This window comes from Hypanus sabinus, chromosome 12, assembly GCF_030144855.1.
Source record: "Hypanus sabinus isolate sHypSab1 chromosome 12, sHypSab1.hap1, whole genome shotgun sequence".
Classification (NCBI taxonomy): Eukaryota; Metazoa; Chordata; class Chondrichthyes; order Myliobatiformes; family Dasyatidae; genus Hypanus; species Hypanus sabinus.
Genome location: NC_082717.1, coordinates 21,075,000 through 21,086,235, shown reverse-complemented (window position 1 = coordinate 21,086,235; position 11,236 = coordinate 21,075,000).

Sequence of the window (11,236 nt, the reverse complement as noted above, 5' to 3'; positions counted from 1 at the left end):
GGGACATAGCCTCAAGATTATAGGGAGTAAATTTAGGATGGAGATGAGGAGGAACTGCTTTTCCCAAGGAATGGTGGATCTGTGGAATTCTCTGACCAATGAAGCAATGGAGGCTGCCTCAGTAAATATACTCAGGACAAGGTTGGACAGATTTTTGGATTGAAGGGGAATTAGGAGTTCTGGAGAAAAGGCAGGTAGGTAGAAATGAGTCCATGGCCAGATCAGCCATGATCTTATTGAATGGCGAAGCAGGCTTGACAGGCCAGATGTTCTAATCCTGCTCCTATCTCTTATGCTCTTAAAACAGCCCATTATTTTGAATGGGGTGCATGGGATGTCCAGGGAGGTTTATCACTTTGACTCAAAGAAAGCTGTAGCACAAAAACAAGCCCTTTCTCCCATTGCTCTACATCCAGACCATAGCTCTCCATATCCCTCCCATCCATATATCCATCCAAAGTTAAGCATTGAAATCGATGCCACATTGACAGCTTGAGCTGGAAGCTCACTCCACAATCTCACCATGCTAAGAGAAGGAGCTTCCCCTCATGTTCCTCTTGAACATTTCACCTTTCACCCTTGACCCACGATTGCTAGTTGCAGTCTCACCCAACCTCAGTGGAGAAGGCCTGCTTGCATTTACCCTATCCATACCCTTCATAATTTAGTGTACTCTTATCAAATCTCCCCTCAGTATTCTACATTCTATGGAATAAAATTCAAAGCAGTTCAATCTTTCTTAATAATTCAGGTCCTCCGGTCCATGCAATAGCCCTGTAAATTTTCTCTGTATTCTTTCAATCTTATTTACATCATCCCTCTAGAAAGGTGATCAAGACTGCACACAATACTCCAAATTAGGCCTCACTAATGTCTTATACAATTTCCAATTATCATCCCATCTTCTGTACTCCATACTTTGACTTATGAAGGTCAATGTGCCAAAAGCTTTTTTATGACCCTCTCTACCCATGACACCACTTTCAAATATTTATGGACCGGTATTCACAGATCCCTTTGCTCTACTGCCCTCCTCCGTGCCCACCACTCATTATGTAATGGTCCTCCCATATTGCAACATTTTGCACTTGTCTGCATCAAATTCCATCTGACATTTTTCAGCCCTTTTTTCCAGATGGTCCAGAACCCACTGCAAGTTCTTTTAGTCTTTCATACTCTCCACTACACTCCCAACCTTGGTGTTATCTGTAAATTTGCTTTTCCAGTTAATTACATTATCATCCAGATCATTAATATAGGTGACAGGCAAAAATGGACCCAGCATCGATCCCTGTAGCACTCCACTAGTCACAGGCCTCCAGTCAAATGGGCAACCATCTACTACCACTTCTCCCACAAAGTAAATGTCACGTTCCATGGAAGAGAACCCAATGATACAAAACTCCGAAGCTCTCTCTCTTATACAAGCTCCTTAGCCACATGTTAAACTGTATAATCATCCTTCTGGCCTCACTGGCTCATGGCACTGTCCCCACAACCCTGGAAGTATTGTCCTTTAATTTAGCACCTAATCTCCTGACCTCTCTTTGCAGAACCTCAGTAGTCTTTCTCACTAGTCTTCCTGTACTTATATGGTCGAAATAATTACTTGTGCCATTAGTACTTACACAGACCACGACCTCTGGCTGCTCATCCTCCCACTTATGAAAGCTGGACACTCGATTTGAGATGTCCCAGACCTTGGCACCCAGGAAACAAGATCCCATCAGGGAATCCTATTCTCATCCTCCCTTCTGTTCTCCTAAGTGATGAATTCCCTATCTTCACTACTCAGCTGTTTCCTCCTTTCTCTTCTGAGCCTCTGAACAAGACTCAGTGCCGGACACCTGACCACTGTGACTTTCCGCTTATAGGTCATAACCTCAACAGTATCCAAAGCGGTATTCCTGATGTTGAGAGAGGTGACACACAGGGATACGCTGAACAGGTTGTTTATCCCCCTTCAACTTCTCGACTGTCACCCAGTTTCCTGTGACCTACACTTTGGGCATTAACTACCTCTCAATATATCCTGTCTTGTCTATCACCCCTCATCCTCCTGAATGTTCCAGAGCTCATCCAGTTCCTGTCTCCAGCTCCTTACCATAGTCTATTTGAAGCTGCAGCTAAACATGCTAGAGGTCTCCCTGCCACCACATCCTACAAGAGGAACATTTAACTAACCTGCCTGGCATCCCTACTGCTCTAACAGTGCAATTATAAAGAAGGAAACAATAAATAAACTGAAGAAAATCTACCTACAGCTTTTCACTTTCTCTTACTCAAGTTTTTCCAAAGATAAACGAACAAATGATACTCGAAGACAGAGATTATGTTGCATAACTAGTATATTGACATCTAACATTCCCAAGTGTTTGTCAGATGGCCTGGACCTCCAATCCCAGAGAATGTGGGTGGAGGATGTGATCTATCGATCTGATGGGTAGAGTATGTGATCTGGCTTGAGGGATCAAGTTACTTGTTTCCTGCTTCAACAAATGAACCAACTCCAAAGAATTCTGATGGCAGTCACTGGCTCTCAGCTACCGACCGATAGCCATTAATGAAATACTCTAAACACGGGGTTTCTGCAGAAGCTGGAAATATCAGCGTTTGTGTATGACTCCACCAGCACCGCCGGCAGCCCATTCCAGGAGCCCACCACCCAGTGTGTACAGAAAGCATTATCTGTACATCTTTTTTACACTGTAAACACAAGAGATTGTACAGACATTGGAAATCCACAGTTATGCAAGCATGGCTCATGTGAAGGGTCTCAGCCTTAAGCATCAACTGTTTATCCCTCTCTGTAGGTGCTGCCTGACTTGTTGAGTTTCTCTAGCAGTTTGTGTGTCCTTTAAACTTTCCCCTCTCATTGCACGACACACAGTCCTGCCTGCCCTAGCACGTGAAATCTGCTCAGGCAAACTGGGCGATGAGATGGACAGTGAAAGCCAACGGCCAGGAAGGTGGTTCTGCAACACTTCATGGAGAGTGAAAAGCATGACAAAGCGCAGGTGATCCACTGCAATTGATGAAGACCCCAGTTATGATGACTATTTCTAACACTGTATTCAAACTTCTGAGGTTGAGGGAATGGAACTTCCCCAGTGGAGCAACTTTTCCACTTTAAAAACTCTCCCATACAGGTGTCATCATCAGATACAATGGACAACCAATCGCTCAGAGTGCAAGGACAATAAATTACTATTAAATCAATAAACTGTGGAGAAAATAGTAAAAATGAGCTACCACCAAGGAGACATTCAGTCAACTGTCCAGTTACCGCCTTTCCTCTTCCACCATCTGGTTTCTGAATAGACAATGAACACACGCACACTACTTCACTAATTTTGTTCTAACTTTTTCACTACTTATTTAATTTTTTTTTATAGATGCAGTACATATTTCTTATTGTAACCTTTATTTTCTTTATTTTATGTACCGTACTGCTGCTGACGTGAATGAGTGATATTAAACCTGATTCTGGTCTTCAACTTTAATCATCAGGCCCAAAGCATTGACTGCATATTCCTTCCCATAAATGCATTGTGATATCCTGAGTTCCTCCGATGTTTTGTGTGTCTTGTTCTGGAACTCCTGTAACTGAAGAATCTCTTGTGTTTAAAGTAACTTGATTTAAAAGATGATATTCATTTTTATCTTGGCCTTAGTGGGCAAAAGGTTGGTGGTGAAATGTAGCTTTCTAATTAATGCATGGACCCTTGACGTTTGAGATACATGACTTGGATGTGAATGGGTGCTCCATGATTAATAAGACTGAAGATTACGCAAACATGGTGTTACAGGCAGTGAGGAAGGATGTCCAAAGATAGATTAGCTGGAAGAATCAGAAATTCTCGGCCCAAAAGATAGAGTTCAACCCAGATAAGTGTGAAGTGGTTCATTTTGGTAGGTCAAATATGATGGCATAATATAGTATTAATGGTAAGACTCAGCAGTGTGGAGGATCAGAGGGATCTTGGGGTTCGAGTCCATAGGATGCTCAAAGCAGCTGCACTGGTTGACTCTGTAGCTAAAAAGGCATACTGTGTATTAGCCTTCATTAATCATGGAATTCAATTTAGGAGCTGAGAGGTAATGTTGCAGCTATATAGGACCCTGGTCAGACCCCACTTGGAGTACTGTGCTCAGTTCTGGTCACCTCACTACAAGCAGAATATGGAAGCCAGAGAAAGGGTGCAGAGGAGATTTACAAGGATGTTCCCTGGATTGGGGCACAATCCTTATGAAAACAGGTTGAGTGAACTCGGCCTTTTCTCATGCAGGTATAGCAGGCAGTGAAGAAATCTAATGGCATGTTGGCCTTCATAACAAGGGGAGTTGAGTATAGGAGCAAAGAGGTCCTTCTGCAGTTGTACAGGGCCCTGGTGAGACTATACCTGGAGTATTGTGTTCAGTTTTGGTCTCCAAATTTGAAGAAGGACTTTCTTGCTATTGAGGGAGTGCAGCGTAGGTTCACAAGGTTGATTCCCAGGATGGCGGGACTGTCATATGTTGACAGATTGAAGCGACTGGGCTTGTATACACTGGAATTTAGAAGGATGAGAGGAGATCTGTTTGAAACATATAAGATAATTAGAGATTGGACACGCTAGAGTCAGGAAACATGTTCCTGATATTAGGGGAGTCCAGAACCAGAGGCCACAGTTTAAGAATAAGGGGTAGGCCATTTAGAATGGAGTTCAGGAAAAACATTTTCACCCAGAGAGTTGTGGATCTGTGGAGTGCTCTGCCTGAGAAGGCAGTGGAGGCCAATTCTCTGGATGATTTCAAGAAAGAGTTAGATAGAGCTCTTAAAAATAGCGGAGTCAAGGGATATGGGGAGAGGGCAGGAACGGGGTGCTGATTGTGGATGATCAGCCATGATCACATCAGATGGTGGTACTGACTCGAAGTGCCGAATGGCCTACTCCTGCACCTATTGTCTATTCTCTTTGGAGCAGCGGAGGATGAGAGGTGACCTAATAGAGGTGATTGAGATGATGAGAGGCATTGATGGTGTGGATAGTCAGAGGCTTTTTCCCAGGGCTGAAATGGTTGCCACAAAAGGATTAACGTGCTGGGGAGTAGGTACAGAGAAGATGCTGGGAAGCAGCTGAGGAGCTAAGGTGTGTGTGCTTTAAAAGGAGAATGGAGGGCAACTGAAGGGTTAAGCAGAGTGTTGATTAGTCGATTAGGAGGAGTGAGTACTTGAAATAATTGGCAGGGACAAATAAAAGGAAGGGGAGTGGCTAGTGTGTGAGTAGCTCAGGGTAGGAGTGGAGATTTGAGGCTTTGGCTTGAGAGGCTTCAGCAAGCAGATGCTGAGGATGAGCTTGCTTCCAGTGAGGTAAGGCCAGGCAAGTTCCTCTAATTAATTTAGGAGTAGGTAATGGAGGCAGCAGTTAGGGCAGTGGAGTGCTCATTTTGCAGTATGTGAGAAGTCAGGGACAGCACAATTGTCCCTGATGACTACTCCTGTAAAAGGTGCATCCAGCTGCAGCTCCTGACAAACTAAGTTAGGGAACTGGAGCTGGAGCTAGATGAAATTTGGATCATATTTGTGAGGCAGAGGCAGAAATAGGCAGGAGTTACAGGGAGATTAGGAGACAGGTAGCTGGGTGACTGTCAGGAGAGGGAAGGGGAATAGACAGAATGAGCAGAGCACCCCTGTGGCCGTTCCCATCAATAATAAGTATACCGTTTTGGATACTGTTGGTGGGGATGACCTACCAGGGACAAGTTGCAGTGGTCATGTTGGTGGCACCGAGACTGGACCCTCACCTCAGAAAGGAAGGAGGGAAAAGAGGAGAGCAGTAGTGATAGGGGATTCGATAGTTAGGGGGACAGATAAGAGGGTCTGTGGGAGAGATCAGACAGACATACTTTATTGATCGTGAGGGAAATTGGGTTTTGTTACAGTCGCACCAACCAAGAATAGTGTAGAGATACAGCAATATAAAACCATAAATAATTAAATAATAATAAGTAAATTATGACAAGTGGAAATAAGTCCAGGACCAGCCTATTGGCTCAGGGTGCCTGACCCTCTGAGGGAGGAGATTGAGAATCCCGAATGGTCTGTTGCCTCCCTGGTGCCGGGGTCTGCGATATGTCAGATCGAATTCTTGGCATTCTCAGGAGGGAATGTGAGAAGCTAGATGTCGTGGTCCATGTAGGGACCAATGACATGGATAGGAAGGAGGAGGAGGTCCTGCAAAGAGAGTTTAGAGAGTTAGGTGCAAAGTTGAAGGATGGGACCCCCAGGGTTGCAATCTCAGGATTGTTCCCCGTGCCAAGTGCTATTAAGGCTAGAAATAGGAAGATAATGCAGCTAAATACGTGTCTAAGGAGATGGTGTAGGAGGGAGGGCTTCATGTTTCTGGACAATTGGGCTTTGTTCCAGGGAAGGTGGGACCTGTTCCGATGGGACGGTTTGCACCTGAACTGGGGGGGGGGGGGGGGAACTAACATCCTTGCGGGTAGGTTTGCTCGTGCTGCTCCGGGGGGGGGGGGGGTTTAAACTAGATTTGCAGGGGGAGGGGAACCAGAGTGTTAGAGCAGATAGTGAGGTAGAGGAATAGAAAGGCCATGCAAGGATTGCATGTTTAGACAGAAATCAAAGGTTTGTACATGATAGAAATGTTCTCACGTTCATCTATTTCAATGCAATGAGTATTGTAGATAAGGCAGATGAACTTAGTGTGTGGATTGGCATGTGGGATCACAACATTATTGCTATTATGAGACTTGGTTGCAGGAGGGGCAGGACTGGCAGCTTACTGCTCCGGGGTTCCGTAATTTCAGACGTGATAGAGGGGGAGGGATGAAAGGGGAGGAATGACATTACTAGTCGGGAAAATATCACAGCTGTGCGTAGACACGACAGCCTGGAGGGCTTGTCTACAGAGGCCAAATGGGTGGAGATGAGGAATGGGAAAGGTGTGACCACACTAATAGGGCTGTATTATAGACCGCCCAATAGTCAGAGAGAATTGGAGGAGCAAATCTGTAGAGAGATAGCAGATAGATGTAAGAAACAGGAAGTTGTAATAGTAGGGGATTTTAACTTTCCACTTATTGACTGGGACTGTGAAAGGGCTGGATGGCTTGGAGTTTGTCAAAGTGTTCAGGAAAGTTTTCTAGATCAACATAGGAACATAAGAAGATAAAACATAAGAAGATAAAATACTTGATCTCCCATTAGGGAACCAGACAGGTCTGGTGACAGAAGTATGTGTAGGCAAACATTTTGGGTCCAGTGACCATAACGTCATTAGTTTTGAGCTAATTATAGATAAGGATAGGTCTGGTCCTCGAGTTGAGGGTCTAAATTGGAGAAAGGATCTAGGAAGAGTGGATTGGGGTAAGTTGTTTTCTGGCAAGGATGTGTTCAGTAAGTGGAAGGCTGTCAAAGTTGACACTTTGAGAGTGCAGTGTTTGCATGTTCCTGCCAGAGTTAAAGCCAATAGGGAACCTTGATTTTCAAGGGGCGTTGGCGATCTGGTTCAGAAGAGGTGTATAGCAGGTATAGGCAACAAGGAACAAATCGGGTACTTTAAGAGTATACAAAATGTAAGAAAGTACTAAATAACGAAATCAACAAGGCAAAGACAAGACATGAGGTTGCTTTGGCAGATAATGTGAAAGTAAACCCAAAGGGTTTCTACAAGTATATTAAGAGTAAAAGGACACTCTTAATATTGGTTCCCTAGAAGATCAGAGTGGTCGTCTATGTGTGGAGCCTCAGGAGATGGCGGAGATCCTAATCAGTTTTTTTGCATCAGTATTTACTCAGGAAATTGGCATAGTGTATATGGAATGAAGGGAGCAGTAGTGTCATGGAACATATAGAGATTAAAGAGGGGAGGTGCTTGCTACCTTACAGTGAATAAACGTACATAAATCCCCCAGGCCTGACATGATATTTCCTTGGACCTTGAGAGAGACTAGTGTGGAAATTGCAGGGGTTCTGGCAGAAGTATTTAAAATGTCCTTAGCCACGGGTGCGGTGCCGGAGGACTGGAGAGTAGCTCATATTGTTCCGTTGTTTAAAAAAGTCTCCAAAAGTAAACCAGGTAATTAACAGGCCAATGAGCCTGACATCAGTAGTAGGTAACTTAATGGAACGTGTTCTGAGAAATCAGATATACAAGTATCTGGACAGCCAAGGGCTGATTAAGGATAGTCAGTGTGGCTTTGTGCATGGTAGGTCGTGTTTAACAAATCTTGTAGAGTTTTTCGAGGAGGTTACTAAGAAAGTAGATGAAGGAAAGGCTGTGGATGTTGTCTACATGGACTTTTGTAAGGCCCTTTACAAGGTCCCACATGGTTCAGAACGTTCAGACCCTTGGTATCCTTGGAGAGGTTGTAAACTGGTTTCGAAATTGGCTGTGTGGGAGAAGACACAGAGTGGTAGTGCATGATTGCTTCTCAGACTGGAGGCCCGTGACTAGTGGTGTGCCTTAGGGATTTGTGCTGGGACCATTGTTGTTTGTTGTCTATATCAGTGATCTAGATGATAATATGGTAAATTGGATCAGCAATTTTGCTGATGACACTAAGATTGGAGGAATTGTGGACAGTGAGGACAGCTTTCAAAGCTTGCAGAGGGACTTGGACCAAATGGAAAAATGGGCCAGAAAATGGGAGATGGCATTTAATGCAGACAAGTGTGAAGTGTTGCATTTTGGAATGACAAATCAATGTAGGACATACACAGTAAATAGTAGGGCAGTGAGGAGTGCGGAGAAACAAAGGGATCTTGGAGTTTGGATACATAATTCCCTGAAAGTGGTGTCACAGGTAGACAGGGTTGTAAAGAAGGCTTTTGGCATCCAGGCATTCATAAATCAAAGTATTGAGTATAGGAGTTGAGATGTTACAGTGAGGTTGTATAAGACATTGGTGAGGCCAAATTTGGAGTACTGTGTACAGTTCTGGTCACCTAATTATAGGAAGGATGTCAGTAATATTGAAAGAGTGCCGAGAAGATTTACTAGAATGTTGCTGGGTCTTCATGAGTTGAGTTACAAGGAAAGATTGAACAGGTTAGGACTTTATTCCTTGTAGCATAGAAGAGTGAGAGGGGATGTGATAGAGGTTTACAAAATTATTAGGGGTATAGACAGAGTAAATGAGAGTAGGCTCTTTCCACTTAGATTAGGAGAGATAAATACGAGAGGACATGGCTTTAGGGTGAAAGGGAAAATTCTTCACCCAGAGAGGGGTGGGAGTGTAGAACGAGCTGCCATCTGATGTGGCAAATGTGGGCTCACTCTTCAGTTTTAAGAATAAATTGGATAGATACATGGATGGGAGAGGTCTGGAGGGTTATGGACTGGATGCAGGTCAATGGGACTAACAGAATAATGTTTTGGCACAGACTAGAAGGGCCAAATGGCTTGTTTTTTTTGCTGTAGTGTTCTATGGTTCTATGATAAGTTTTTTACTCAGAGAGTGGTGAGTGCGTGGAAGGGGCAACAATGGTGGAGGCAGATAAAATACGGTCTTTTAAGAGACTTTTGGATAGGTACATGGAGCTTAGAAAAATAGAGGGCTAAGGGTAAGCCTAGTAATTTCTAAGGTAGGGACATGTTCGGCACAACTTTGTGGGCCAAAGGGCCTGTGTTGTGCTGTAGGTTTTCTATGATTTAAAACTTCGACAGCTTATTCTGCTGCCTGCCCAGCTGAGTTTCTCCAGCATTTCTCCAGTATGTGATGCTTTGCGTTGCCAGCATCTGCGGAGTTTGTGAAATTATTTCCTGATTGTTTTCTCATCACTGGACATTACAAACCATTTAAATTATCTTCCTGCCCCTTTGGACAACAATTCAACATCCACATTAAGGTTGCTGCACTGAATCACCCCCTGGACCCAGTGATTATCTGTCAATGTGTAATGTGTGTGCAGGAAAGATATCTGCTTGTGATGAGTAAACACCATATATTCTACAGATGCTGGAAACCCAGAGTGGTACTCACAAAATAATGGATAATCTCAGCAGGTTAGGCAGCATCTATGGAGAGGAATAAAGAATTGACACTTTGGGCCAAGTCTCTTCATCAAGTTTATCAAAGTGCAGTACAGTTAACCCTTGCATTCCTGCTCATTTACCTCCCATCTGCTGTATCCACCTCTATCTTCCCCTTCCCCCAAATGGCCTCACCCTCCCCTTCATTTTTTGTCTATTCACATCCATCATCCACCTGCCTCTGTATCCCAGCTCCATCCCTTTCCCTCTCCTACCTAGCTCAATCTACCTATCAAACTCCTCATTCCACCAGCACCCACTGGCTCCTTGTCTCACCACTCCATTTCTTCCCTTAGTACCAGCCATCTCCCCTCTCCTCTCTGTCCTGATACAGGGTTCCAACCCTGGTTGACAATCCATTTCCCCCACAGAAGCAGCTCAACCCGTTGAGTTCATCCAATAGATTGTCTGTTGCTCCAGATTCCAGTGTTTGTACTCTCTTGTATCTAAATATAATTTTAATAACACTTATTAAATACTTATTAAACACTTATTATAACACTATTGCATGTGCCTCAATTAGCCTGAGGCAACTAAGCCCAGCTCCTGACCTTTCTGTGTGGTTTAGGTACAAAGCTCAGGAGAACCATTCCTACTGACAGCGGAAGGGGGAAAAGCAGGTTACTGGCACCAGTCACGTCGGGCAGATGGTGCTTGTGGTTGGTAGCTCATCTAGGAGAAGGAAAACTTTGATCTCAAACCTCCACTGCCTTGCAGCTGTAACAGTTGTGTATTTAATATTTGAGTAATATGTGAAAATATTGTTTGATTAAATATATCTTGTTGTTTACATATTTCATTTTGGGTTATATGTCAAAATACAATAATGACCTATGTCATCACAGCACCATATTCTGTTTTCCTTTCAGTTAAGTTTTGGAGTCACATAACACAAGAGTGACAGTAAGGGAAGTTTTAAAACAAACCCAAGACAGCTATCTATTTGTTGAAGTGTAGTGAGATGTCCGAATTTTTAAAAATGCATCACATGGTTTCTTTGGAAAAGGAGAGAAATGGTCAAGTTTTTAAAAAAGGCAGAAAACGGGGTTCGTAAACAATGAGTACCAGGTGATTTTGATCATATATTTAAAGAAGCAGAAATGACTGGCTTCATCAGAAAGATAGGTGTGTTCAAAAACATAAAGAGATAACTGACTGCTGTATAGTGAACAGACTGAGCTGTATTTTGAAGCAAATGA